Below are 27,884 nucleotides of genomic sequence, written 5' to 3'. Positions count from 1 at the left end.
CCAACAGTGTAAGAGGGTTCCCCTTTCTCTGCTTCCTACCCAACACCTAATGTTTCCATGTTGTTAACTTTAGCCAGGTGTGAAGGGATATCTCATTGTAGTTTCATTTTTATTTCCCCGATGATGAGTGATGTTGAGCATCTTTTCATGTGTCTGTTCACCATTTGGATATCTCCTTTGGAAAAATGTCAGTTCACGTCTTTTGCCCATTTCTTAACTGGGTTAATTATTTTTTTGGATACTGAGCTTGACAAATTCTTTATAGATTTTGGATACTAACCCTGTATTGGATATGTAATTTGCAAATATCTTCCCCCATTCTGAAGGTTGCCTTTTAGTTTTGTTGATTGTTTCCTTGCTGTGCAGAAACTTTTTATCTTGATGAAATTCCAGTAGTTCATTCTTGCTTTTATTTCCTTTGCTTCTGGAGATGTGTCTAGTAAGAAGTTGCTATGGCTGATGTCAGAGAAGTTGCTTCCTGTTCCTATCTCAAAGTTAGGTCTTTTATCCATTTTGAATACACTTTTGTGCATGGTGTAAGAAAGTGGTCCAGTTTCATTCTTCTGCATGTCGCTGCCCAGTTTTCCCAGGATCATCTGTTGAGGACACTGTCTTTTCTCCATTGGATATTCTTTCCTGCTCTGTTGAAGATTAGTTTACATATAGTTGTGGGTCCATTTCTGGGTTTGCTGTTCTTTTGCATTGGTCTCTATGTCTGTTTTTGTGCCAGTACCAGACTGTCTTGATGACTACAGCTTTGTAAATATAGCTTGAAGCCCAGAATTGTAATGCCTCCAGCTTTGCTTTGCTTTTTCAAGATGGCTTTGGCTATTTGGGGTCTTTTATGGTCCCTTTTTAGGATCATTTGTTCTAGCTCTTTGAAAAATGCTGGTGGTATTTCGATAGGGATTGCATTAAATGTGTACATTGCTTTGGGGAGTATAGACATTTTAACAATATTTATTCTTTCAACCAATGAGCATGGAATCTTTTCCATTTCTTTTTGTCATCTTCAATTTAAAGTAAAAGGAAATTTTACTTTTAATGTAGTCTCTTATTATTTAGTCTCTGCATTCGTCCTGTAGCTTGTATTATATATGTATCTATAAATATATAAAGACTATATATCCTCTTGATTCTATTTCTCTTATATATGTATGTATATACTATATAACTAATAATAACAAATGTATTGATTCTGTTTCCATTATATGCATATGTAGCAAATATCTGGGTCCCTGTGAACCAGTCAAATTGACCCATCACATCTTTCTTTCTAGTGTGGAGCTATTAAGAACTAAGGGGGGAAAAAAGAGGGAAGAAAAATGAGGCTATTACAAACAAAAAGTAAATGGCAAACAAAAACAAAATTAAAAATGAAAAAATGAAGTTGATATGATGGCAGATATGATGGAAATATGAACAAAAGGTGTAACTTCACGATTCACAAAAGAGAAAACTCAAATGGCCAATAAGCATAATAACTGACACTCATTTCACTTTTAATGAGAAAAATGCAATAACAGAACATTTTATTGGATTCAGCAAACCTTGGGAAGTATGTGCAGTAGCAGAAACATTCCTACGCTGCTCTTTGCACTATAACCTGTACATCAACTTCAGACATGTAAACAGTACTGTAAATTATGTTTGGGTGCAGCCATACTTGTAAGATTTTCAGAAAAATTTCCCTAGAAAGAACGAGGCTAACACCCTAGGATCAGAGGATGCTAACTGGACAGATATATAGACCAGGATGGGTGCCTCATACTTAGAACAGTCTGTGGTCAGAGTGCCTTTCAGTAATATAAGTTTTACATTTTACTTTGTGGATCCTTAGTGCCTGCCACCAGTAGAGACTAATTTAGAGGTGCCACTGGGACAATGTAACCCTTCTGCTTTGACAAGATCACCCCCTGCCACGTCATGAGATTAAAAGTCACTTTAATAAGAAGCTACATTATTAAAATGACTCATTACCATCATAGTAGTCGTAAATAAGGGTGAGAAACTTTTAGTGATATGACAGAGTCTTCTCATTGAAATATGAATAATTTAGAAATGTGTCAGGGGCGCCTGGGTGGCTCAGTCGGTTAAGCGGCCGACTTCGGCTCAGGTCACGATCTCACAGTCCGTGAGTTCAAGCCCCGCGTCGGGCTCTGTGCTGACAGCTCGGAGCCTGGAGCCTGTTTCCGATTCTGTGTCTCCCTCTCTCTGACCCTCCCCTGTTCATGCTCTGTCTCTCCCTGTCTCAAAATAAATAAAACGTTAAAAAAAAAAATTAAAAAAAAAAAAAGAAATGTGTCAGACTTGGGAAAGTTGAAATGGAGTGCAAGAATAATGTTTTTAGAACTGTGAATAGAAACATTTTGGCATAGAAGTGTATAGGGAGGGGGTGTATACAGGTGGGGAAGTGCATAGGGAAAGTACCTCTTAGTACAAATGTAAAGAACGTTTTATCTTTTTCAGGCCACAGGGAATCATAATCTTTTTAAATATAAGCTGAGACAACAGAGCAGAAGAGATGAGGTTTCCTGGCGTCCTAGAGACAGATAAGGGCAAGGAGAGTATGACAAAAGTTTCCACAAGCCTTCCTGACACTGCTGTGTCTCCACGTCCTACAGCAGACATCTTCAGAATTAGTTCTAGTTTTTCAAATTTTTGATGATTATATTTTATCACATTGTAGCATGGAAGCCAGAATTTACTTAATAGTATTTCTTGTTCACCAGTTTGTACTTTTTTTTTTTTTCCACGTCAGACAGGTAATGTCCTGAGGTCACATAACAAGGTAATGTCCTGAGGTCACGTAACCAGGTTTAAGGGAGGCACATGTCACACAATGGCGTGAACACCCAATCATCATGCTTATGAACCACAAAAGGATCTGTACTATTTTCATTAGTACTTTCACTTTACTTTTTTCACACACACACACACACACACACACACACACACACACATAAGCTTTTGCTAAAACTAAAAGGGAAATGAAGGAATACAGCATTAATTGACACATTCAAGTCTGGAGATCAACACTTACTTTAAATATAAATAAGTATTTTGTTATAAGTACCAATTAAAATATTACACATCAAAATGTTCAATCCTATTTAATTGGTGTTAATTAGCTACCCATTGTATGAATGTAGAAACGGTGCCGTATCTTATTTGCAATATTATTGTGATGTCTGCTCTTATTGGGTGAAATCTTGTCAGATTTAATTGGTAGATAGTGAATGAATCTTGATAGAGAATCCACCAGGGAATCGTATGGGAATGATGCCTTACTGACACTGGCAGGGATTTGCTCCTCCCAGTGTTAGCTAATCCCTAGCTCCCTAGCGATAGAAATCAATTCAGCAGGGAGGTTGCCATTCAAATGCAAACTAACCAATCAAAGCCCTCCCCTCCAGCCCTCATCAGGATCCTACAGTCCAGGTCTGTGGTTCCCTGTCCTAACCTTGCCAAGACCAGGTACCATGCAACTCAGGTGAGCTGCTACAACCCAGTGCCCATAGAAAATATCAAACTAGCTAATTAAAACCTATTTAACCTACCTGTCTTTCCTTAATTCAGAAACCATGCCAAAGTCTCTTACCCACATTTTCTGCTTGTCTCTTCTTTCTCCTTACTGACCCTGGTGCTTCCTCCTGTGGCCCTGCATGGTGTGGCATGCCTCCTATACGTGACTATAAATGTCATCCTTCATGACAGTCATTTCTGTATCTGCATGGCCTGCTATACCTGACTAATAAAAATCTTGAGTACATTTTAAAATATAATCTTATATGCTTATACTTTAAATCAAATTCATTCATTCTTTTATTATTCAATTGATATTTATCAGGCACTTTGTTCTAAGTGCAAATATTATTATTTCTTTATTTTAAGTACTAAAACCCATCTATTGGTATTTCAAGTGACACTTTTCCTCCATTATCCCTGTGTTAGTCAGAGTTCTCCAGAGAAACAGAACCAATAGGACAGGTAGACAGATAGACAATTTTTTTGATAGATATTATAGGAATTGGCTCACATTATTCAAGGCTGAGAAGGCTCCTGATTTGCTTTCTGTAAACTGGGATAACTGTTGTAGGTCCAGGTGTAGTTCCAGTCCAAATCTGAAGGCCTGAGAACCAGAGGAGACAGTACGTAAATCCCAGTCTGGATCTGAAGCCTCAAGAACCAGGAACACCAATGTCTGGGGACAGGAGAAGATAAGTGTCCCAGCCCATTTGTTTTTTCTCTACTTTTTTGTTCCATTTGAGCCTTCAGTGGATTAGATGATGCCTGCCCACATTGGGGAGGGTATTTTTGTACTTAGTTTACCAATTCAAATGCTACTTTTTTCAAGAAACACTCTTACAGACACACCCAAGAATAATGTTCTGGCAGGTATCTAGATATCTTTTAGCCCAGTCAAACTGACACATAAAATTAACTGCCACATCCTTAAGTACCTTCTTTTTTACTTGTAAATCATTTAATTTACAAGGTTTTTGAAGACTTTGGAAATCGTGTGGTGCCTGGTACTCAGTCAGTTAAGTGTCAGACTCTGGATTTTGGTTCAAGTCATGATCTTGCAGTCATTCATGAGATTGAACCACACAATGGGTTCTACACTGCCAGCATGGAGCCTGCTTGGGATTCTCTCTCTCCCTCTGTCTCTGCCCCTCCCCTACTTGCAGGCACACCCAGGTCGTCCCTCTTCCTCAAAATAAATAAATTAACTTAAAAAAAAAAGAAATTGTAATATACATATCAAAGAGAAACTGAGAGTGCAAAAGAAACAGAGAGGGGGAGAGAATAAAACATTCTTTCAAAGTGAATAGATTTATTAAATATTTTATTTTTGGTTTATATTTTGGTACATATTTTTGCACTTAGTTTCAACTCAGAAACAAAATGCTATAAGTCACTGAATTTTTTTGCTGCTAAATGAATTTTGATGTTTGAATAAGATTCTGCATTTAGTATTATTTAAACAAAGTTTGGTTTTAACACACCATTTTATTTTATTTTATTTATAATGTATGATAAGGAAAAGTTCTAAAATACACAGTCCATATGGTCCAGAAATCTGATCAAGAAAACATAATGTCTGGGGGTGCCTGGGTGACTCAGTCAGGTAAGCGTCTGACTTCCTAAGCATCCGGCTTTAGCTCAGGTCATGATCTCACGGTTCGGACTCTGTGCTGAGAGCTCAGAATCTGGAACCTGCCTTGGATTCTGTGTCTCCTTCTCTCTCTGCCCCTCCCCCATTCAGGCTTTGTCTCTCTCTCTCTCTCTCTCTCTCTCTCTCTCTCTCAAAAATAAATAAACATTAAAAAATTTAAAAAAGAACATAATGTCCTTGTTAAACAACAACAAAATTAGTCTATGGTAAAGAAGCACAGTAGGAGAGAATGTTCTTCAAAAGAGGGATTGATTTTTGCAGAAATCTTACAGTAGGATGAGGGACTTAAACAAAGGCCACATGTGAAGTCGATGATGAAGACGAAGACTTACAATTCTGCCAAAAGCAGAGCCCTTGAAGGTATGATGGAAATTAGAATCACATTAAACCACTTCTCCTCGAAGTGAGGTATTATCAGAAGTCAAGCATAAGATAAAAATATCTGTAGAGTCATGCATGAAGTCTAGTAGAATTAGACTTTGCCTCTCAAAGTCATCTACTTGTCAAATTTTGGATTATTGGTCTGGTTGATCTCGAAATTTTGGAGACAGCCCTGGGAACTTCAAAATACATATCTATAGATGACGAACACAGAAGCTAGGGCAGCTAGGTGGCTCAGTTGGTTACTCATCTGACTCCTGGTTTTGGCTCAGGTCATGATTTCATGCTTTGTGAGTTCGAGCCCTGTGAGTTCACGCTCTGTGCTGACAGCACGGAACCTGCTTGGGATTCTCTCTCTCTCCTTGTCTCTCTCTCCCTCCCGCATTCATGCTCTAAATAATAAATTAATTAATTAATTAATGTATAAAACAAACAAACTTAAAAAAATATAGGAAGAACACAGCAGTAGATACTTCAATGGACCACCAGCACCAAAAAGTTAAGGAAAGCATACTCATCATCCAATGAAATGAATCAGCTTTGTGGATTGAAACTTGCAGTTTTTGGAACTGTGCCTTACAACTCAGTTGCACACACTATAACAAGGCAAAGACACCGAGGGGTAGGCGTTCGGGAGGGACCTTGGCACCACTGTGGCCGGGCATATGTGTGCACTTGGCTATTGCCAAGAGAGTTTGCAGTCAGCCAACACTCGATAAAAGGAATCGAAGCAGCCTTGGCAGATCATGCTGGAAACCATCAGAGGCTGTGCCAACTCTGGAAGCGGAGGAAAAGTCTACAACAATAATTAAGTAGGAGCACAGCTTTGCAATCCCTCCTAAACAAAGGGAGCTTGGAGAGAAATCACTCTTTTCGGAGTCCTAATTGAAGGCATGTTGTCTTTGCCCACCCACTCCATTCATCTGATCCCACAACCATGACTTTCACAACTGGCTTGTAAATGCTATTGCACACAACCCATTGTCTTTTTTCCACTGGGGAATAAAGTACCCATGGAGAGACCTTTTAGCAATTACAGACCTTGTTGATCTGTAGCACAAGTGAAGAATGAACCTAATAGCTTTAAAAGATGTGTCCTAAAATTAGTTTGCCACGGCCAGCCTTTCAATTCCTCCATTTTATATAGCCTGTATTAGCTCAGCTCATGTTGCAAAAATCTGGTGTCCATTTAGGATAGTGTGCATCCTCTGTTTCATTCTGAATCAAGCCAGGATGAAAATAAATTTAAAAAAAATCCCATTCCCTCATGTCTTCTGTGTTAAATTCCTTGCAAGATGTGTTAAATGACCCAGGTTGTAAAGCGACAATAAGGCTATGCGTTGCACGCAAGAAAAGTGTAGAAGAGAGGGTAAAAGAGTTGTATGCCTTCAGAAAGCACAGACTTGAGCTGCCACAAGCAGATTATGTCCTGAACTGGATCCACCTAATGTGTTAATGGTAAGATGCGAGCTGCCAAACTCTTAGGTAATCTGCCTAGAATTCAATGCTGCAGAATTCAGTTTCGTTATGCTCTCCACTAACAATCGGCTGTGTCAGTGTCCTGAGTCACTTCAATTCTCTGTTCTTTAATGTTTCCATCTAATGGGAGGACAACAAAAGCAGAGCTGGACTCATCCTTTTCTGCAACGAGTTTGGAAACGCAGTTTTTAGTAACGGAGGGATGATTACGCAAATGATGATATGAGAATAATTCATTGATTCATCCAGGAGGAAACATTCACTTATGCAACAAACATTTAGTGAGCTCCTACTGTGTGCCATGCTCCATTTGGGGTTTTTGAGACACTGCAGTGAACAAAATGAGCTTTCTGGTGTTAGGAGTTTCAGATCCCACTATGGATGGTGGGAAGGGAAAGACAGCCAAACAAGTTAGGATGCACATTCATAATATGTCAGTGGGGGATATGAGCTAATAGAAAAATTAAAAAAGGTAAGGAGATAGACTGACATAGAGAGATATGATACCATCTTGGTGACATAGGCTGTTCCTGACTTTGGTTCCCCACACAAAAAGGACGATTAACGACTACTCATGAACAGGACACCCCTGAGAGAATCTTAGAATGTGGGCACCCTCTGTACCAAAGAGGCCAAGATAGACTTATTAGAAGGGTAAATGAGGCAGCTAAACACTGATGGCATTACTCTTCCCCCAGGACAGTGAGGCACCATGCAGAGAGGTCTCCCCTGAACCCCTGGTTCCTCCTGTGGAAAAAGAGAGCCCATGGGGGACAACCAGCTCCCTCAGCCTTGTGGGCCACTTTGTGGGAGACCTTATTCCGGTCTTGCCCACACAGGGAGTGTGTCTTCTGCCTCCACTTGTCCAGGAAGACTGGTAAAACACTGGAAGCTGTGCAGTTCAGCAATACTCGAGCTAAGAGGCAGGTGGGAAAACCTGAGTGCCTCAAGGGAAGCCAGCACCAGACAAGAAGAGGTAGAGGGGATTAATCTACATTGAAGTCTGAGGGTAGTTCCAAGCCAATCCTGAGAAGAGAGCTGCTTAAGGAAAAGAAAACAAAACAAAAACAAAACAAAACATAAAACAAAATTAGGAGGTGTCTGGAATGGCCTCTGTCCATCCCTCCCAGGCAAGTGAGCTGAAACACAGCTCCACCCCCTGGGACTCCCAGACCAGAGGAGCTGATGATAAAGCCTGGAAGACGACATCTAACTGAGAATGCTGGAGCCGAGAGGAGACCAGGCAGAGCTGACTGTGCACAGAGCGAAGCCAGCACTGGGTATGGAGGGGTCCCTTGCTAAGCCCAGGCAGAAGGATTAATTTACAGCTGACACTGAGGGTAACTCCTGGCCCCGTGGCCGTTTCCCATCCCATCCAGGCAAAATAACTGAGATAATAGCTTCACTTGCTGTGGAGATCTCCTGGCCCCATCGGACCAAAAGCGCTGGCAAGAACATTTAGAAGCTGCATAAGCCAGTAACACTTGAGCTGAGACATGGCAGGCAGAATTAACAGTCTGCAAGAGCAAAGCCAGTGGCCCCGTTCAGCCAGGGCACTTGGGGGAGTGAGTTATCTTGGGTTAAGACAACAAAGAGCTTTTACTGGCTTTATAGCTTCTTCCCCTGCTACCCCTGGCCAGAAATACTAATCTGTAGACCCACTCATGGCTGAATTCAGCATTCAGGCTGCCCAACCAGGCTGCAGGTTGGTTCTGCCCAACCAGAATGCCCACAGCATTCTGTGCCCAACCACAGAACACATGTTCTGTGTTCTGGAACATAACCAGAACACATAGGATGCTGCATTGCCCATCCAACAGCCCTGCTCAGAGTGACCCTTGAACTGAGAGCACCGCCATGGCTTTCACCATCTCCAGAGGTGCGAATTCAGTGCGCACTCTTGCCTGGTTTGGGTTCCCTAACAGTGAGTCATACCGACCCTGGATCCCATCCCGCTGCCTTGTCAGGGCAGGAAAGCTAATTCATAGCCTCACATGCTACCAGATTCAGTACCCATTTCTAACTATCAAGTAAGCCTGACCAGAGAATATGGGCCACCAGGGAGCCCAGCCTTACTTGGGGAGGGAATGCAACCAGCAGTCCTGGCCAACTGTTCTCAGCCGGTGTGCAACTCGCCCATCCCTGACCTCACAGTTCAAACAGTTGTCTCACCCCAAAATGGACCATAATGGTGAGCCGTACCTGCCCAAATGAATCACTAGCAGACATAACTAGAAACCCAAACCGAGCTGCCCTGGCGATTCATCTTTGCCAAAGCAAATCTTTAAAGTCCGGAAATGGAACCCAATTACCCAAACCCATGTAACGAGTCAAGGATCACAAAACAACAACAACAACAACAACAACAACAACAACAACAACAACAAAAACAGGTAGAATAACACCACCAAAGGAAACTCATAAAGCTCTAATAACTGATCCAAAAGAAATGCAGCTCTATCAACTGTCAGATAAATAATAATACTTCTTTAAATTTTTAAAAATGTTTATTTAATTTTGAGAAAGAGAGCGAGCGAGAGAGAGACAGAGCACGAGTGGGAGAGGGGCAGAGAGAGAGGGAGACACAGAATCTGAAGCAGGCTCCGGGCTCTGAGCCGTCAGCACAGAGCCCTATGGCAGGGTTCAAATTTATAAACCATAAGATCACGAGCTGAGCCGAAGTCGGACGCTTAACCGACTGAGTTAAGGAACCCCAATAATAATCCTTTTAAAGACGTTTAGTGAACTTCAAGAACACACAGATAGTCAACTAAGCAAAATTAGGAAAATAATTCATGGACCAAACAAGAAGTTCAACAAAGCAAATATAAACCATCAAATTTGAGTTGAAAAATACAGTAACTGACCTGAAGAACTCGAAAGTTTTCCCTAGCTTTATTGAAGTATTGTTAACACATAAAATTGCATTATAAAGTGTGCAACATGATAATTATATATGTAGATATATAAATACACATATGTGTATATAAAAATACACACGCTCACACACACACACAGTAAAAGGATTCTCACCAAATTAATACATCCACCCACTCACACTTTTAACTTTAAATGTTAATGCTTTTGATTAAGTACTAAGAAATCTCTGTAGGCTCCTCACCTATGATACCATAATATTTTAAAACTTTGGGTTCTTACCACTTTTTCTAAATGTTTCATTTATTTTTGAGACAGAGCACATGCAGGGGAGGGTCAGAGAGACAGGAGACAGAGGATCCAAAGCAGACTCCACACTGACAGCAATGAGCCCTTGTGGGGCTTGAACTCATGAACCTGGAGATCATGACCTGAGCCGAAGGTGGATGATCAACCAACTGAGCCACCCGGGTGCCCCTTTACCACTCTTAATGGTGATTTAATAATATTAACTTATCAACTTTCACTTAAACCCTGATTTTTTTTTTTCTCTTTAACTCTATTCTCATGAATTACCTCTCAAAAAAAGAAAATCCCGATATACTACCTTTGGGGAAATACAACTCTATCAGTATTGGGGGAGTTAAACTAAAATAATTTTAGCAAATAGCACACTGAAAGGTCATGAATGTTTCATAAAAAAAATTAAGTAGTAGGCAGATCTGATGGACCACATAAGCCCAGGCAAGAATTACTTTTGAAATAAATTGTTTTTATTAAGTCTATTTAATGTTCAATAACATTGAACAAATGCTTTGTGCTTCAGTTTCTCATTTACAGAAAAGGGGTGCATTGGTAACACACAGAATTTCAAATAGAGGCTAAATTTTTCTCACATATAGTAAAAATAAGGTGACGATACACCTGACTTAATGATTTAACAATATTGGTGGATATATCCACCAAGATAAAACTCCTTCACCTTTTAGTTTGAAATAGTAGCAAAATCAATGCACAAATAAAAATATACACTCTTGAGATTTTGTTTTCCTGAAAGGAAATAAGGTTGGACTGTGGCATTCACTTGGATACTTTATTGGGACTTTTACTTTCCTGTCATAACTTCTGCATTTGGGAATGCTATGGCAATTTTGTATTGTTACAATTTTTCAAAGAAAAGATACATTGGCTTCTAGAGTAAAGATACATATAGCTTTTTTTTTTTTCTTTTCTAAATCGGCTTAGAAAAAAAAAATGTTTTTTTCTTGACACTTAACAGAAAGGCAGAAACTTGGGAGTCCCAGTACCGGCTGTTCAGAAATATCTCCTGGAGAAAAAAATTCAAAAGCAAGCTACAGAGACTGAACCACTTCTTAAGAAGCTACTGCCTGTGGTAGCATAAGATGCTCATCATTATGTCTCTTCTGCTGGCAGTTCTCCAGCTGCATTAAAGAAGGCTATTGCCTTAACCTTGACTTTAAATGCACAAGTCCTGACAACCGCTGAGACGTCAGCCCAGTGCGGTGATTAGAAGGCAGAGATGATCTGTATTATCCTTGTCTTGCTCTTGTGTTATTTAGTGCTTAGCAAATTGATCTTCAGTTAACACAATAACAAGGAAGGTTGGGTTCTAATTAGAGTGTGTTAACTTTAGAGATGATAAAACATGAAGGGTCAAGAAAAATTTCCTTGCATTATAAGTCATTCATCGATATCTGTAGTACTGGGGAGATTATTAAGTTAGAAAAATTAATCTTTATGATTCTAAACTAATTTATCCAACACATGTTACCATGGACTTTAATAAAATGGTAACAGAATTTTTATTATTAAAAGTCTGTTGTCATACATTTTTAGAATTAAATTCACACAAGTAAATAATCTGTACCGACTTCAGATAGGAGTATCCCAGAAAAGTGGGCAAATCTTTAGGATAAGTTTTTGGACAATTATTTCAGTGAGACAGAAGTACAGGTGAGCCAATGCCAGCTACTGTCCCAACTGCCCGTAGACAGTCACCTGGTCTAGAGAAATCTAGTGGGAGTGCAGAGATCCCCTTTATATTTATGATTATACAATGAATGAATACAACAAATGGTAAGTAATGTTTCAACATACTATCCAATGTAAATTGTGTTTGCTCCATATTTGATCAAACTTATTGTGGAATGGGGAAATAGATATACCTTTCTTCTACACCTCATAAGGATTCTCATTGCCCTTCAGATCAAGTTCAAATCCTATTCACTGCACATGTTCTCTTTCACAGTAGTATAACCTTACTTCACCTCCCGTTACTTTCGAAAGCTTTTCTTCCTCTTACACTGTTTCTTCACTGAGAGTCTGTTTCTTACTCTCACCCCAATATACAATACGTTTTTCTCATCTCTAGCTTCTCTTGAGGTTTTCTGTTTGTTGTCCTGATGGCCTGCATTTTGCTTTTTCTAAGCTGACCACTCCTTGAGGTTCAGGTAAATCCAACTCTGTGATGAAACGGACTTGGATGGTTGTAACAAATAGTATCCTTTCCATCCTAATGACTATCCAGGACACGTATGTTTGAGCTGAGCATTGGGAAATAGCCTTCTTAGCTTTTGCTTTCACATCTACTTGTCTTCATACGTTTTCTTATATATCTTCTTATTTTAGATGTAAATCTGTTTTTGCTGCAACATTATTGATTCAATACTCAAATGCTGCATTTCTACTAACTCAAATATGAACAGAGGTAAGAATTTGCTACCTTCTTATTCTATACTCCTGAGAGAGTAACACAAACCTAGACATATATCATACTTTTTTTTTTTTAATTTTTTTAACGTTTATTTATTTTTGAGACAGAGAGAGACAGAGCACGAACGGGGGAGGGTCAGAGAGAGAGGGAGACACAGAATCTGAAACAGGCTTCAGGCTCTGAACAGTCAGCACAGAGCCTGACGCGGGGCTCGAACTCACATACCGCGAGATCGTGACCTGAGCCAAAGTCGGCCACTTTAACGTACTGAGCCACCCAGGCGCCCCTGTATCATACTCTTAATAAAATGATTGTTGAACGAAACTGAACAGAAAAATAAAACACCAGTTTTTTAATGTTTTTTTCATTTATTATTATTTTTTTAATATAATTTATTTTCAAGTTGGCTAACATACAGTGTATACAGTGTGCTCTTGGTCTTGGGGGTAGATTCCTGTGATTTATCACTTAAATACAACACCCAGTGCTCCCAACAAGTGCCCTCTTCAATGCCCATCACCCATTTTCCCTCTCCCCCACCCCTACGTCAATCCTCAGTTTGTTCTCTGTATTTGAGAGTCTCTTATGGTTTGCTTCCCTCCCTCTCTGTTTGTAACTATTTTTCCCCTTCCCTTCCCCCATGGTCTTCTGTTAAGTTTCTCAAGTTCCACATCTCTCTCTCTCTCTCTCTCTCTCTCATCTATCATCCATCTATAATCTATATGTCTACCTATTGTGTATCTATATTTGAGTAAAATTTTTATTGTCCTCTAGAATTGTGTCTTGTTTGTGAAAATAGTAGTCATTTTATGGAATTATTTCAGTAAATTTACATGATTTTTCTATGCTATTTATGTAGATTTTGCTTTAAACAAGTTAAATATTCTGAGAAAATCTCTACATTTTACTCTATGTAATATTTAAGTGATACCTAGTTTAAGGAAATGAAATAATATAAAAGCCATGTTAAAGTACAGAGTTTAAACCTTTCTATTTTACATCACCAGTTTCAATTCCGTAAATGCCCTGTTGGTTATTAACTTGCCTCTCCTACAGCAGCAACTCACCCAGGAAAGAAATTCATTTTGCCCAGCAGCAAATGATAATATTAAAAAGAACCTTGAACATTCATGTCACAGCATTTCACTTGGCAATATATGCCAACCGCTTCACATGTATTGACCCTAACACTTGCACAGTCTCAGAAGAGAATATTTCTCTTTATAAGAGGAAAACTGCAGCTCTTAGATTTTAAAAACACCTTGGCTAATAGGTGGTAAAGAACTTGATGGGTGCCTTTCTCATTGTAGTAAACTGCCTCCTGCAGGTCATTCTGTTTTTTCTCCCCCAAGTTTTTATTTAAATTCCAGTGAAACATACAGTGTAATGTTAGTTTCGGGTGTAGAATTTAGTGATTCATCACTTCCATACAACACCCGGTGCCCATTACAACTGTGCTCCTTAATCCCCATCACCTATTTAATCCACCCTCTTGCCCACCTCCCCTCCAGTAACCCTTAGTTTGTTCTCCATAGGTGAGAGTCCGTTTCTTGGTTTGCTTCTCTTTTTTCTTCTCTATGTTCATTTGTTTTGTTTCTTAACTCTCATATATGGGTGAAATATAAGGTCTTTTCATTTTCATCCATAGCACTGACAACTGAAATTAATTTTCTTATAAGAAGAAAGCAAGAATTGCCATTGTATTTTCCTAAAGAGAGAAAGAAGAGAATAGAATAAGAGACACTGATATGATCTATGAACATTAAAGAAAAAGAGAAAATTCACTAGTAAGACATAACATGGTATGATTTTTACCAATATGTTGCATGTGCAGTGTTTAGGGATAACAAATATATCCTGTTTGGAAAGCAATCTTTCAAAGCAAATCTTTTCTTTCAATAGACACTTACATTTCATTCTGCATAAGAGGTACATGTAACCTGCTTTAAAATGAAAGCATTTTAAAGATGCTTTGAAATGAAAATGCTGCGTGTGTATTTTCTATATTATCAGGTATAAAGCATTTCCTAATACAGAATGTAATGTGAGACAGAAAGAAATGTGTTGAGTAAAAGGTCTGGGATGCCAGTATTAGGTTAAATTCTAGATTTAAAATCTCAAGTATTATTAGTATCCTCGTCCCTGTTATGGAGAAAATAAATTTATTGAACCTAATTTGTTTTAGAATTCAAGGAGTGCAATAGTGTACTTTTTTACAGAGAAAAAGGATAAAAGAATCTGGCAGTATTCGTTAATTTATACTGATTTAGAAGTAGTTGCCTCAATATTATGGGGAAATCTTAATAAAATTGATCAATTTAGTTCTCATAGTTTCAAAATCAGGTCATACTCTAATTTATTGAATTGTAAGATAATGTGTACTTATTTTTAAATCTGAAACAAACTTATCTATTACGTTGCAGCTTACAACATTTATTTTATAAGCGAGGAAATAATACATCACATCAACGCTGTCATCTTTGTAAAAGCAACCTCATGTATCATCAAATAAATTCGTGTAATTCTTGTAGACATTACAAAAGTGAGAAGTCTCCTGACTGTCAATCATAATCAACATAGTGCGTGTGTTTTATCGATTACACGTCATTTAGTATTCTTTGATTTGGCAAATATTTATCAAGCATCTGCTTTATACAGCTTTAGGTGCAATTCTAGGACCTTTGCACATGAAATAAATAAAAAGTAATAATAAAAGTTGAAATGTGAAATTAACCCTCAAATAAATTACAACGTAATGCTGGGAGAGTTACTAATAGAAGAATAATATAGATAAGTTTATAATTGGAACTGGCAAATACTATAAAGAAAGATGCACGATCTTATGAGAGTAATAAATAGGGGAATTGCCATCAGCTGGAAAGTCTGAGAAGGCTTTCGGTAAAAGAGTAGACACTAATGAGCTAAGATAATGGGGTAGTGGGTGTAAGTGGTCTGGGAAGCCACATCATGGATAAGATTACATATGAGAAGTAGATATGGAGACAGAGACAGAGAGTTGTGAAACTCCAATTTGAATGGCCCAGTTGATTGAAAACAACAAAAACAAAATCTGCGGAAGTGTGTCCAGTGTAGTCAGAATTCTAGAAGAGGGTTTTCATTGACACAAGGGAAAAGAATTTTTAGAAGAACAAAATTAAGAACTGTTTTGAATTCTACCGAGAGGTAAAACAAGATAAAGACCAACACATTCCATGAGTTTAACAACAGAGAGCTTAGTGGACACTTTAGCAAGGTCTGGTTGGAAGGCTGTGGGCAGAAGCCAAAGTTGAATGTTTAGATCAAGGAATGGAGGCAGGTTTTCTGAGAGGGTAGAGGAGGATACGGAGAGAAAGGAGTGGATGTCATTGGTATTTAGGATGCAAAACTGACCCGAGTTTATGATTGGCTGTATATGGAAAGAAAAGGAAAATACAGAATGAATCATGAGTATTGAGTTTCTGCCTTACAGAAAGCGATATTTACTGAATATCTGAATTTACTGAGGAAACAATGGAAAAAGACAGGACTGCAGTTTTTTTTTTCTTTGTTTGCTTATTTTGTGTAGGATGGAATTCGTGAAATTATAACTTGCATTTTGGGCCTGTTGCACCTGGAATGACTTGAAGTTACTCAACACAATGACTTGAATAAGCTGGGGGATAGCCTGATCTGAAATTTGGAAGGGTGAATAGACAGGGGGTGGTGGGTGGCAGAAATGTAGCATAATGGGAGGCATTTTATTTTAAGATAATGGGAAGGACTCATTTCAGGAGAAGGTAAATATCCAAAAGAAAAAAAAAAAAGACAGTTGATGGCTGAGAAGGTAGGAGCTGGTGAGAGCCAAGTCACAGGTACAAGGAGTGGCCTTAGGTCAGAGAAAGAATAGATTTTCCATGACACTAAGAGAGCATGGGGATGAAGGATGACAGACATCCTAGGAATGTTTAATTACAGGAAAATGAGAGGATTTTCTTCCGATGGCTTCTATTTGCTTTGGTGCAGGACGCAAGTCTATATGCTGACATGGAATCAGAGAGGGCACTTGGGAGCTTAGGAGAAAAACTACAGTCCTTTACTAGAACCTTTATTTTAAGGAACATGATAGATAATTATTAAACAACAAGAGAAAAAAGTAAATGTTTAGAAGAGAGGTGGATTCATTATTTGGTGAGTGAACAGTATGGAAGATGGACAATGAGAAGTAGATTGGCTTTCATAGGAGGGGAAGAAACATTTTTGGGTAGGCTATAGAATGAACATATATGTTGTTATTGGGGTAATGGATTAAAGTGCTAGATTAAGGCTGGCCTGAGTGGACTAGTGGCTCATTTTAAAGAAGAGAAAAGAGACAGTGTGGACGAGACCTCTCTACAATAGACTTAAAAGTATTTTGATTAGTTGTGATAGTTGTATCAAGCCATCTTGGAGTCTTGAACATAGAAGCTTGTTACAAAAGCTGGGTCCTATGAAAATTAGTCTAGCAGAAGTTTGAAGACTCAGTTGGATGTGAAGAATGGAATGATTTAAAAAGGACACGAGGAAGCTTTTTGGAGTTATTGATGTGTTCAAAATATTCTAAACCAATCCTGAAAAAGAAAAGCAAAGCTGGAGGCATCATGATTCTGGACTTTAAGCTATTTTATGAAGCTATAGTCATCAAGACAGTATGGTACTGGCACAAATACAGACACATAGATTAATGAAACAGAATACAAAACCAAGAAATGGACCCACAACTAGTGATCAACTAATCTTCAACAATGCAGGAAAAAATATCCAATGGAAAAAAAGACAGTCTCTTCACCTAATGGTGTTGGGAACACTGGACAATAGCGTGCAAAAGAATGAAACTGAACCACTTTATTACACAATACACAAAAATAAATTCAAAATTAATTTGAATGTGAGATAAGAAACCATAAAAATCCTAGAGGACATAAATAAACATTACAAAATTAAAAAAAAAAAAAAAAGGAAGCACCTGGGTGGCTCAGTCGGTTAAGTGTCTGACTTTGGCACAGGTCATGATCTCATGGTTTGTGGGTTTGAGCCCTGCATTGAGTTCTGTGCAGCTTGGAGCCTGCTTTGGATTCTGAGTCTCCCCTTCTCTGTGCCCCTCCCTCCTGCTTGCACTCTGTTTCTGTCATTCTCAAAAAAATAAATAAACATTAATTTTTTTTCTAATCCTAGAGGAGAACACAAGTAAAAACCTTTTTGACCTCGGCTGCAGCAACTTCTTACTAGACACGTTTCCATAGTCAAGGGAAACAAAAGCAAAATGAACTGTTGAGACTTCATCAAGATAAAAATCTTTTGCTCAGTGAGGGAAACAATCAACAAAACTAAAAGGCAGAATGGGAGAAGATATTTGCATATGGCATACCTGATAAAGGGCTAGTATCCAAAATTTATAAAGAACTTATCAAATTGAACATCCAAAAGATAAATAACCCAGTTAAGAAATAGGCAGAAGATATGAATATACATTTTCCCAAAAGAGGCATCCAGGTGGCTAACAAACACATGAAAAGATGCTCAACATCACTCATCATCATGGAAAGATGAATCAAAACCACAATGAGATACCACCTCACACCTGTCAGAATGGCTAAAATTAACAACATAGGAAACAACAGAGGTTGGTGAGGATGTGGAGAAAGGGGACTCTTCTTACACTGTTGGTAGGAATATAAACTGGTACAGCCAGGTTACATTATTCTAGAAAACAGCATGGAGTTTCCTCAAAAAGTTAAAAATAGAACTATCCCACAACCCAGCAATTGCACTACTAGATATTTACCCGAAAGATACAACAATACTGACTTGAAGGGGCATATGAACCTCCGTGTTTATAGCAACATGATCAACAACACTCAAACCATGGAAAGAGCCAAAATGTCCATCGACTGATGAATGGATAATACATACATATATATATGCATGTGTATAATGGAATATTACTCAACCGTCAAAAAGAATGAAATCTTTCCATTTGCAAACGGTGTGGATGGAGCTAGAGCATATCATGCTAAGCAGAGTAAGACAGTCAGAAAAGGACAAATGCCATATGATTTCACTCATGTGGAATAATTTAAGAAACAAAACAGCTGAACATAGTGGAAGGGGGAAAATGAGAAAGAGAGGGAAGCAAACCAGAAGAAACTCTTAATTATAGAGAACAAACTGAGGGTTAATGGAGGAAGGTGAGTGGGGGATTGGCTAAATGGGGGTGGTATTAAGAAGGGCGCTCGCTGTGATCAGCACTGGGTATTATATACAAGAGATGAATCAGTAAATTCTACACCTGATATCAGTATTATCCTATATGTTAACTAACTAGAATTCAAGTAAAAGCTTGAAAAGACAAAAAACATTGGCTGTGGTGATATGTTCACAGATGTGTTTATATGCCAAAACTTTTCAACTTGTTCACTTTAATACATGCAATTTATTGCATATACTGTATGTCAAATATACTACGATAAAGCTATTAAAATAAAAAACATATTTTTATAAAATAATGTTGGAAATAATTTTGTTATATGTATTAACTGGTATTTCTCAAAATTCACTAAAAGAACAATATTTATTAACAATAATGAGACTTTGAAAAGCATGAGATAGGGAATATGAAAAGATTTCTTAATCTAGAAAAAAGTACATCAGTTGTTAGAAAGATGTAAAGAATTGGAATTTTCATGGATTAATCTTTAACCATGAAATGAAGTTATGATACTGTGTCCCTAAAGCAATGGATTTCAGGTCAAGTGACATTGGCTGTTTTCAGCCAATTAGATATTGTGCAAAGCCAGAAGACCCACCCTCCACATTTCATTTATATTTTTCCTTCTTTCCCTTTCTCTCTCTCTTTTTCTCTTCCTTTCATCTTTCCTTCTTTCCTTCCTCCCTTTCCTCTTTCTTTCTTTCTTTCTTTCTTTCTTTCTTTCTTTCTTTCTTTCTTTTCTTTCTTTCTTTTCTTTCTTTCTTTCTTTCTTTCTTTCTTTCTTTCTTTCTTTCTTTCTTTTCTTTCTTTCTTTCTTTCTTTCTTTCTTTCTTTCTTTCTTTCTTTCTTTCTTTTCTTTCTTTCTTTCTTTCTTCCAAAAATCCATTGGTACTCTCTCCAGTGCTCTTTAAATATCTGACAAATGCTTTGGAACTTATTTCTTTATTAAATTTAGTCTGAAATAGTTAAGATAGCCAAAAGAACCCTAGCTTTTGATGTGTATATATATATACCATATATATATACATCATATATATATGCATGTGTGTATATATATATATATACACACATGCATATATATATATATATGCCAATATACCAAATATATCAATGCCAATATCTTCATCAATATTTGTTTTCTGAATTTTCCTAAAAGATTCCAATTTTAATTAATTTATAAGTGAATCATAGTTTCCATTCCTAACATCTAAACTAGACAACAATTGTTTTAAAATCACTAGTATTTCTAGTCTTAATTAACTCTTGCAGATCCTTGCTATGCATTTTAGAAAATGTAAAGTACCTAAAAACACAGGCAGATGCATAGATGTGGAGGAATTTTCTGTCAACAACAGCACTGCTGTGCGTTGTCTACTCACTTGTATGAGGCTTTCAGTGAGAAATCTTGGATTTAGTGGAAGTGGATTAAAATTCTTTTCCCAGAGTATCCACTGCCCATCTTGGATTCAGGTTGTCCTCAATTCCCCTATTCAGAATGTGGTTAAAACTCTTTTCTTAGCAAGGAAATTATCAATATACTCTGGAAAATAAGAAAAATTTAAAAAAAGTAAAATATCCAGTCAATTATATACTGCAGAGAACGTTATCCTACATGTGTGTAAATTCAATAATAGAAATTCATTGAGAAAAAGAAAGAAAGAGAGACTGACTTTAATGTCTCATCCTCAAGATATTTGAGATAATGAATTTCTTTTTTTCCAGTGTGGTTTCAGTAACAACCACTGTATTTCAGTTCTCTCTCAAAATCTAGACTTACCTAGGCTGTGGTCACACTAAAAAATTAGAGTAAGCATTTTGTGTAGTATCCAAAAAGATTTGGAAGTTAATAATATAGGATGAACTTGGAGTTAAAAAATCTCTTTTCATGGGGTGCCTGGGTGGTTAGTTTGGTGAGGCGCCGACTTCGGCTCAGGTCATGATCTCGCGGTCTGTGAGTTCCAGCCCCACGTGGAGTTCTGTGCTGACAGCTCAGAGCCTGGAGCCTGCTTGGGATTCTGTGTGTGTGTGTGTGTGTGTGTGTGTGTGTGTGTGTCTGCCCCTCCCCTGCTCATGCTCTCTCTGTCTCTCAAAAATAAATAAAGCATAAAAAATATTAAAAAAAATCTCTTTTCATAGGTTTAAGTCACATACTACAGTCTTGTGTCTACAATGATATATGAAAAAGGAGAATCAGAGTGCCATTATGTCATGCTTATTGGGACAAATTACATGAAGGTTTTCCATTGTCATTATAATCTCCTGGAATAAATTTAACATCTGGGACTCATATTAATACATTTGAAAGTTAAAGACAGGTCTCCTATTCATATATTTGAATTCGATCTGTTCTAAGGATGTTTTCATGAATGAGAATGGTATTCAAATTAATACGTTAATTTACCACTATTTACATTTCTTGGCCTCATATTTAAAAATAACACATAGTTTTATTTATTTTTCAATTTTTTTAACGTTTATTTATTTTTGAGAGACAGAGACAGAGCATGAATGGGGGAGGAGCAAAGAGAGAGAGGGAGACACAGAATCTCAAGCAGGCTCCAGGCCCTGAGCTGTCAGCACAGAGTCTGACTCAGGGCCCGAACCCAGGAACCGTGAGATCATAACCTGAGCAGAAGTTGGACGCTCAATTGATTGAGCTGCCCAGGAGCCCCACACATAGTTTTATTTGTAATAAAATAATGTTGACAGTAAAGCATTCCTGCTCACATTTTGCAAAATTTTGTTATCTTTTATGAAAGGATTATATCAAATGGTACAGAAATTGGATTTTTAAAAATATTTTCCTAATTTTTTTTAGTAATTTTTTCAACCTTTAAGCTGAAGACATATCTCTGACATATTCTGACATTTTATTACCAGTTCTTTGACTTCTTTTTTTATCTTTGGCTTAACTGTACGAAATAAGATCTGAGTGAAGATTTTAAAAATATGTATCATATGAAAGTTTACAGATTTTAAAAAATGGGCAGTCAACTTCACAATAAACAAATGTCAGTATGCATGTAAATGTTTCTGAAGTCTTTGAAGCACATTTTGAAAGGTCATGCTATAAGAATGACTTTAGTGATGGAAATTTGAATAGAATACAGAAAATATTTCCCGAGCTCTTCTACTCAGAAAATGGGACAACGAAATTCAACTTTTCTAAATAAGAATTTATAAGATAAGTGATAAATTTAGCACCATTTTCTTCTTACATCATTTAAGTAAGGGAGTCAATTAAGTGGAATATTAAAACCCAATGAATCAAAGAGAAGCATAAAATAGTAATTAGAAAATAATGAGTCCATGAACTAAGTGGAGAGCACAGAAGTCATCAGATGACCCTAACAGAACCAGTCCATTAACAAGAAATAGAAATACCAAACATAACAGCAACTACAACTAAATGCATACCGGATGGGATGGGACAGATAAAAACAACCCCAGAGTTCAAGAAATTGTCCTGGTGCTTATTTAGGATGGTTATGAGGGAAAAAAAACAAGTATCCTTACAATTAAGCTATTTTAGAGATGGCCTTCAGTAAATTATCTCATATTTCCTATTTAGAGAACTGTTTTTGAGATTCCTATTCCAACTTTAGTTATCTTTCACTTAAAAATAATCGTTTAGATTTGTTGGATAGAAGTAGTTAATGTGCATAGACACCACGTATCAAGAACTCTGCGCCTCTCCCTAGTTCAGGGAGAGGGAACAGTTTAGTATGTTTTCAGGTAGAGATCAATTATAAATGACAAGAGTGAAATAAATAGCTAATATGAGTCCTGTATCCATCAAACAAACAGAACCAGTATGAGATAATGTGTGTGTGTGTGTGTGTGTGTGTGTGTGTGTATAAAGAAACTTATTTCAAGGATCTGATCTTGGCCTACTCGATTGTGGGGTCTCATTAGGCAAGGCTGAAATCAATGGGGCAGGCTGGCTGGCTGAATACTCTTAGAATTTGAGGCTGGACTTCATGGGTGAAATTTCTTCTGTTTCAGGGAAAACTACTCTTAAGGCCTTTAAACTGATTATATAAGGCCCACTCAATATGGAGGATAATCTCCTTTACTGGAAGTCTACTGATTGTAGATATTAAACACTTGTACAAAATACCTTTACAACAACACCTAGATTAGTAACAGTTATGTTAGTGGTTGAATAATTGGACACTATAGCCCAATGGATACATAAAAATAAGCACCACAATTCCCAACTACATCTTCTATTCATCTCTTCTTAATGAAGACAAGTTTTCAAAAGCAAAACATCATTGTCTAAATCTGAGTAATTAGCCCCTTCTCTAAGAATGGTTTTTGTGCAAATATAAACATCGAAAGAAATGGGGTAAAGGAGAACAAAGTTGAAGGACTGATTCTATTTGACTTCTAGACTTACTGTAAAGCAAGACAGTGTGGTATTGGCAAAAAAATAGACAAATACATCAATGGAACTGAATAGAGAGTCCAGGAATAGACCCCTGTAAATATAGTCAACTCACCTTTGATAAAGGAGCAAAGGCAATTTAATGGAGCAAAGTTAGTCTCTTCAATAAACAGTGCTGGAATAGCTGGACATCCACATGCAAAAGAAATAAAAAAAAGGTACTAGACACAGACCATACACCCTCCACAAAAATTAACTCAAGAATGGATCATAGATGTAAATATAAAATGCAGAACTATAAAGCTCTTAGAAGATGGCATAGGTTAGAATCTAGATGACCCTGAGTATCGTGATGCCTTTTTAGATACAGCACCATAGACATGATCTATGAAAGATATAATTGAGAAGCCTTATTAAAATTAAAACTTTTGTTATGAAAAAGACAATGTCAAGAAAATTAGAAGACGGGTTACAAACTGGGAGAAAATATTTGCAAAAGACACATCTGATAAAGAACTGTGATCCAAAATAGACAACCATTAAAACTCAACAATAAGAAAACAAACAACCCGATTAATAAACGGACCAGACATCTTAATTGACACCTCATTAAAGAAGATCCACAGATGACACATAAACATATGAAACAATGTTCCACATCAAATATTCTCAGGGAAATGAAAATTAAAACAACAATGAGATATTACCATATACCTGCTAGCATGGCCCAAATCTGAAACACTGACAATACCAAAATGCAAAATGGTATGCTACTTTGGAAGGCAGTATGGTGGTTTCTTGCAAAACTAAACATATCCCTACTAGACAATTCAGCAGGACATATAGACATTGGAATATTGTCCAGTACTGTAAGGAGATGAACTACTGAGTCATGAAAATACATAGAGGAATGTTAAATGTATATTGCTAAGTGACGGAAGCCAATTTGAAATGGCTATGTACTGTATGATTCCAACTATATGACATTCTGGAAAAGGAAAAACTCTATAGACACAATAAAACGTTCATTGGTTGTCAAGAGTTGGGTGGGGGAGGGGGGAGGGATAAATAAGTAGAGCATAGAGATTTCTAGGGTAGTGAAAATACTCTGCATGATATATAATAATGAACATATGTCATTATATACATTAGTCCAAATCCACAGAATGCACAACACCAAGAGTGAAACTAAGGACTTGGGGTGATTATGATGTACCAATGTAGGCTCATCTTTGGTAGTAAATGTACTATTCTGGTAAATAAAATTTTTTTGATTGAGAAATAATTGACGTATAATGTTGTGTAAGTTTAAGGCGTACAATGCGTTGATTTGATACATTTATATATTTCGATTACCACCACAGTGTTAGTTAGCCTCTGTCATATCATGTATAATTATCATTTCTTTTTTGTGGTGAGAACAATTAAGATGTAGTCTCTTAGCAACTTTGAAATTTATAATATTGTTGGCTATAATCTGTGCTATGCACTAGATCTCTAAGACTTATTTATCCATTGGTTGCTGAGAGGAAACAACATCTCCCCAATTTCCCCAACTTCCAGTCCCTGATAACCACCATTCTACTCTCTGTTTTTAAAGGTTTAGCTTTTTTGATTTCACGGATAAGTGGTACCGTAGAGTATTGTCTTTCTCTGTGACGTATTCACTTAGCATAATTCTCTTAAGGTTCATATCACTGTGTGTGTGTGTGTATGTGTGTGTGTGTGTGTGTGTGTGTGTATACACCATGTCTTTGATGTTTTTGATGTTGTTGATAGTAGGGGAGCCTACATGTGCAGGGGCAGAGGGTTTATGGGAAATCTCTGTCCTTTCCTCTAACTTTTGTTATGAAAATTTAGAGAATCTAAAACTTCTCTAAAATAATAAAGTCTTTAAAATCAAAAGGAAGAAGATGGGGCGCCTGGATGGCTCAGTTGGTCGAGTGTCTGACTCTTGATTTTGGCTCAGGTCATGATCCCAGGGTCATGCAATTGATCCCCATGTTGGGTGCCACATGCTGAGTGTGGAGCCTGCTTGGGATTCTCTCTCTCTCTCATCCTTTGCCCACTCCCGCTCCTCACATGCTCAGTCTCTCTAAAACAAAAAAGAAAATGAAGTCGAAATAAGTTGGACTAAATCTTTGATAAGGTGATGGCAATTGTCCTGGCAGTTATTATTCATTTTGAGTGATTGGTGGACACGTAGCCTCTTCGAGTTCTTTGTCTCTCATACTATCGTGCGACATGGAGGGTCAGCACAGTTATGTTTTATTGTTCCAGATCATCTTTGCTTGTTTCAATCATACACAGAGGAAGAGATAATGGGGACCTGATAAAAACTGTTCAGGCATCACATATGATTTTGTTGTTTTAAATATGATTTAACTACATAATTATGACTAATCTATATATTCTTACAAATTAAAATGTCTTAATCACATAGTAACAAATATCACGTAACATCACAAAATTAACAAATGCCGTGATTTTTAATGGCATATATTTTTTATTATTTTTTTTAATGATACGGTGTGGAACTAAGGAACCTGTTAAAAGAAAGACTAATTTTGTTAAAGTGAAAAACCAAAAGAAAACAACGCTGGTGGGCTCCTATAGGTAAATTAAGTTTGATTGCAAAATCTGAGTCAAGAAGTCTGATTACCAAAAATGTTGCAGAAAATGACAAATTGTGACAATATTCCAAGTTCAATGCAAACATAAATAGATAGGAAATCTGTTTTGAAAAGAATTGCTTGCTATGAGGCTTAATGGATTAGTCCCTTACTGTTTCTCTTTTAAGTATAATTAACATACAGTGTTCTTAGTTTCCAGTGTATATTATAATGATTCAATAATCCTACACACCACTCAGTGCTCACCAAGGTAAGTGTACTCCTAATCCCCTTTATCAGTTTCACCCATTCCCCCACTCACCTCCCCTTTGCCAACCAGCAGTTTGTTCTCTGTATTTAAGAGTCCTTTGGATGTCTCTTTTTTTTTTCTTTGTTTGGTCATTTGTTTTGTCTCTTAAATTTCACATAGGAGAGAAATGGTACTTGTCTTACGTTGAATGACTAGTCTCTTTACATTATAGCCAATACGAATCATGCCCTTGATATTGCATTCTTCTGTAATCTATAGTTGGCATCTTCTATGGTGTGTGAAGCCTCAGGATCCTTCTTAAACACTGAAAGTTTGAGTTCCTCTTCACTTTCTTCTCTCTCTCTCTCACAAAGGTCATTGTGATATGACCCTTGTTATATTTTACTGACCTAAACGGTTATTTTATTTTTTTCAACAGAACTTAACATGTCACCACATATTCTTCATTGTTCCATCTTCTGAGCCTTGCCTCATGTACCTTCCAAAAAATATACGTGAAAAAAATTAATTGGTATTTGATTACCTGACTTTATGGATGTGGCTCTACTTAGAGATGAAATATTATTTCATCATGGAAAAAAGTATACCAATTAAAAGGGTATCATTATTTTCCATGCTATTATTTTTCTTGCTATAAAATGTTGAAATGTAACAATACAAGTAAATGATGAAGGATTTCCCTTTAAAAAATTTTTAAAATGTTTATTTATTTTTGAGAGAAAGAGAGAGTGAGTGAGCATGAGAAGGGGAGGGGCAGAGAGAGACACACACACACAGAATTCCAAGCAGGCTCTAGGCTCTGAGCTGTCAGCACAGAGCCCGAGGCGGGGCTCAAACTCACCAGTGGGGAGATCATGACCTGAGCTGAAGTCGGATGCTCAACTGACTGAGCCACCCAGGATTTCCTTTTTATAACAGAAAAAACTTTCTTTTATGTAATGTTTGTCTTGAGATCTCCTCCCCTGTCCTAGGCATATTTATTTCTACACTGGCAAGGACAATAGGAAAAGAATATCTACCAATGAATCTCTCACTGTGGTCAAAACATGACATAGTCACCCATCCTAAGTTGAGATGACTCAAATTTACATGAATATGGCTAGAAAATTTGGGAAATCATGCAAATATGATATCTTTAATTTTATCCTACCAAAGAACTACTCAATTTCAGGACTGTAGTTCTGGAGTGACATCTAACAGTCCAACAATTCAAACCATCTGGGAAAGACATTCACATTTTTGGATCTTTCTTTTTTTTCCTTTTTGGTCCAGGAAGAAAGGCAGAAGGATGAGAATTCAGTTCTGTCTTTTCAGTATACCCCCAGGGTAATTGGCAATATAATAAAAAAATGTAAATAGTTATGTTTTCATGAAGAAACACTTATCTGGTAAAATTCCTTTCAGTTTAAAAAAAATTTTAATGTTGATTTATTTTAGAGAGAGACAGAGTGCGAGCAGGGGAAGGGCAGAGAGAGAGAGAGAGAGAGAGAGAGAGAGAGAGACAAAATTCAAAGCAGGCTCCAGGCTCTGAGCTATCAGCACAGAGCCCAAGGTGGGGTTCAAACCCACTAGCCGGGAGATCATGACCTGAGCCAAAGTCAGACACTAAACTGACTCAGCCCCTAGGCACTCCCAATTCCTCTTAGTTTTTAAGATACTAACTTACCTTTCTAACCCATTTTTTAAAGTTTGTTTTTAATGTTTGTTTATTTATTTATTCTGAGAGACAGAGAGGTCA

At 37.3% G+C, this 27,884-nt stretch overlaps 1 pseudogene; it reads right to left on the bottom strand.

Moving 5' to 3' along the window:
- Positions 1-2,755: 2,755 nt before the first annotated feature.
- LOC131513331 (small nucleolar RNA U13) lies at positions 2,756-2,887 on the bottom strand (annotated as a pseudogene).
- Positions 2,888-27,884: the final 24,997 nt, after the last annotated feature.

This window comes from Neofelis nebulosa, chromosome 5 (assembly GCF_028018385.1).
Source record: "Neofelis nebulosa isolate mNeoNeb1 chromosome 5, mNeoNeb1.pri, whole genome shotgun sequence".
NCBI lineage: Eukaryota > Metazoa > Chordata > Mammalia > Carnivora > Felidae > Neofelis > Neofelis nebulosa.
Note: the sequence above shows the minus strand (reverse complement) of the source record. Positions and strands in the feature narration are given on the sequence as shown.